The sequence below is a fragment of the Condylura cristata genome, unplaced genomic scaffold (genome assembly GCF_000260355.1).
Source record: "Condylura cristata isolate star-nosed mole 26May11 unplaced genomic scaffold, ConCri1.0 scaffold00015, whole genome shotgun sequence".
NCBI lineage: Eukaryota > Metazoa > Chordata > Mammalia > Eulipotyphla > Talpidae > Condylura > Condylura cristata.
The window spans coordinates 23,986,075-23,989,851 of NW_004567116.1; positions in this window are offsets into that span (position 1 = coordinate 23,986,075).

The following is a 3,777-nucleotide window of genomic DNA, read 5'->3' on the forward strand; positions in this document are numbered from 1 at the left end:
AATATGCTTAGAAATTATGATGATTCAATTTGCCAACCTACTTGCCAATGTAGAGCAACACTCTGAAGATTTTTCTTCACTTACTCAGAACTTTGAAAGCTATCAGTCCACCCTGCCACCCTCTAAAGGTATGCAACTACAATATAGACAATAAACTATAAAATAATACATTGGGTATACTTGATTTCCTTCCTTTTCCTCTACTGTTCTGGTCATGTCTAATTCTTACCCTTCTCAAATTGCCCAGGATCATTCTTTGTATAAATAGAATATGAGTTGATTCCCAATACCCATTTTTTTTACTCAATATTCTTTAAATAAAGGCAATTTTAGCTGCATATGTCATCATCCAGGTGCAAAGTACATTTGCCATCTCCTTTGCAGATACAGAGAAGCTTGGCCCAATAGAATTTGATAAGAACAATAACATATTTAACTTGTAGATCATGCCCGTTCCATAGACTAGCATAAGGGAGTAGAGAAGAGCCAGCTGTGAATACCAATAGAAATAATAACTTTAAAATGGAAGAACAAAAAATGAAGACACCTCAGTCCTCACTACCATCCAGTCATCCTGCCAGTATGGATTTCTATTTTGGAAATGGAAGAGAAATAAATTTTGATCTTCTTAAAGTCATTTAAGGCAATGTTTAATGTCTTATTATCACAACAGGCAAGTTCACATTCTAACACTACACTGTGTTCTTAACCCACACCATTATTCACTGGATTTGTCACTTGCTGTCCTGTATCTTTTATTATTAATCAGGATCTTGGTGTATAATTGTCCAAAGTTTGGGTTTTAGAGTTGCCACCAACCATATTTAATCGACATTTTCTTCATTCCATATAAAATATAAAGAGTTGATCCTATTAAATGATTAACAAAACTGATAAACTTGTAGATTATTAAGAGAAGTGAGAAAATCCACATTAAAAGAATCATAAATGGAAGAAGAGAAACATATAAATTAGTTGAGTCATAATTAACGACTACTATAAATGTCTATATGCAAACAAACTGGAAATTTTTTTAAATTACAAGACCTTCCAAGACTTGACAAGAGTGAAATAGATGGCTTGAACAGACAAATCAAAGCAAGACATCAAAAGAGTAGTCAAAAGACTTCCTAAGCAAAAAAGTGTAAGGCCATATCATTTTACTACGGAGTTTGACCAAAACTTCAGAGATGATCAAATATCTATCCTACTCAAACTCTTCAAAAAAAATTGAAGAGGGGGGGAAGTTCTCAAACACATTTCATAAGGCCACTTTTACCTTACCAAGGACAATTCTCAAACAGAAAACTATTGAGAAGTACCTCTGAAAATCATACATGTAAAAATTCTCAACAAAATTCTGGCAAATCAAATCCAGCAATATATTCAGAAAATCATTCCCTAATGCTCATGTGGGATTCATTCATTCCAGGATGCAAGGTTGGTTTAACATACACAAATCAATCAATGTCATTCATCACAACAACAACAAAAAAGATGTTAAAAATCATATAATCACTTCAATATTGCTAATGCTAGCAAAGCAACTGATAAGATTCAACACCCAGTTGTGATTGAAAACCATCAATGAAATTGTAATAAAAGATCATACCGCAACAAAGTCCATGTATGAGGAAATCATAGACAATGTACTCAAAACTAAAAACTGAAAGCATTTCCCCTAACATCAAAAGCAAGATAAGAATGTTAAGATTTATTTATACATACAGAAATGGAGTATAGCCACAGGTGCAGGAGCAGTGAGAAGATTCACCAGAAACAGACTGGGAGCAGAATAGGCAGATCGACAAGGTACACTGCTGAGGGGAGCAGCAGGCGAGCAGGAGAGGCCTACTGTGCCATGTGGGTCACCTTCAGGGTGGGGATCGAATTCTCACTGAAGCCGCTAGGGCTCAGCTCAGCTTCTTAGTGCAGCGCTCCAACTTGCTGCGCCAGCAGGGAGAGCCCAATAGGCAATTTTTGCAAGATTTATTTATTTATACATACAAGCCAGAGGTGCAAGGGTGAGAGGATTCACCAGAGGCAGAGTGGGGAACAAAACAGATAGATCTTCTGAAATACATTACGTTGGGAGAGGAGTGGGCAAGACAGAAAAGGTCTACTGAACCAGCGGGTCACCTTCCTAGCAAGGGATCGAACTTCTGCTGCAATGGCTGTGGATAGCTTCATAGTGGTGCACTTTAGCCTGTTGGGCAAATAGGAAAGGCCCTAAATAAACACCTTAATTTTTTTTTTTTTTAAGATTTATTTATGCTTACAGAACTGGGGCACAGACCAGAGGTGTGGTGGGTGAGAGGATTCACCAGAGACAGAGTAGGGAGCAGAACAGGTAGACTACTGGAATACACAGCTGAGGGGAACAGCTGGCAGGTCAGGAGAGGTCTGCCACGCCATGTGGGTCACCTCTGAGGCAGGGGATCAAACTCGTGCTGCATTGGTGTCTGAAAACTTCATCATGTGGTACTTTAACTTGTTGTGCCACCAGGGAAAGCCCATAAATAATCACTTTCTTAAAGAAGACATTCAGAAGGTCTACAGCTACATGCCAAAAGAATCCGCATCACTTATAATGACCAGAAACACAAATGTTGGCAAGAATGTTGAGAAAAGGAACTCTCATCCATTGTTGGCAGAATTATAATTTAATGCTGCCTCTCGGAAAATTATATGATGATTCCTCAAAAAGAAAAAATTGCAAACACTGTATGATCCAGAAGTACCTCTTCTAGATATTTACACAAAGAATTTGAAAACATGAATAAGGAATGATGTATATACTCTGTTCATATCAGCATTAGTGACAAGGTCAAATCAAAGAACCAATCTAAATGCCCATTGACAGCCAAGTAAATAGTACTACTCAGCTATTAGAAGAAATGAAATGATAACTTCTGGGACAAAATAGATAAGTCCTGAGGTAACTATGGCAAGTAAAAGAAGTCAGAAACTTAAGACATTTTTTTTTTAAAGATTTATTTATTTGTGCATACAGAACTGGGGTACAGGCCAGAGGCTCAGGGGCGGCGAGAGGCTTCACCAGAGACAGAGTGGGGAGCAGAACAGGCAGATCAACGAAGTACACTGCTGAGGGGAGCAGCGGGCGGGTCAGGAGAGGTCTGCCACGCCATGTGGTCACCTCCGGGGCAGGCGGGGATCGAACTCATGCGGAAGCGGCTTTAGATTCTCAGTGCTGTGCTTTAACCCGCTGCGCCACCAGGGAGGACCAGAAACATAAGACATTTACCAAATCATTTCAGTAATTTGTCAGACATCAATAACTGAAGTAAACAAGCAGGTAAAGCAACAAGTATAAGTATTAGACTCAATAAAAACTATCCTGGAAAAAAAGGAAAAGAAAAGAAAAGGTGTTGGGTGGGGAGGGTAAAGAACAAGGTGAGGCAGGTGACATGGCTTCAGCACTGGAGACTTAGTGGAGATGAGTGAAGCATACACATAGGTGGAGAGGTATGAGGTTGTCCTCCTACAAATATACAGTTATAAACTCAATAAAACTTGAGAGAGAGGGGTGCTTCCTGGTGGTACAACAGGTTAAGGCGCAGCACTGTGAAGCTCGCCCGCCCGCAGCGCCTGTTCGATCCCCCACCAGGGACTCTGCCTGACCCACTGCTGCTCCCCTCAGCAATCAATATATCTCCTCTTTCTGCCTGTTCTGTTACCCCCTCTGCCTCTGGTGAATCCACTCACTGCCCTTGAACCTCCGGCCTGTTTCCCAGTTCTGCATACAAAAAAAAAAAA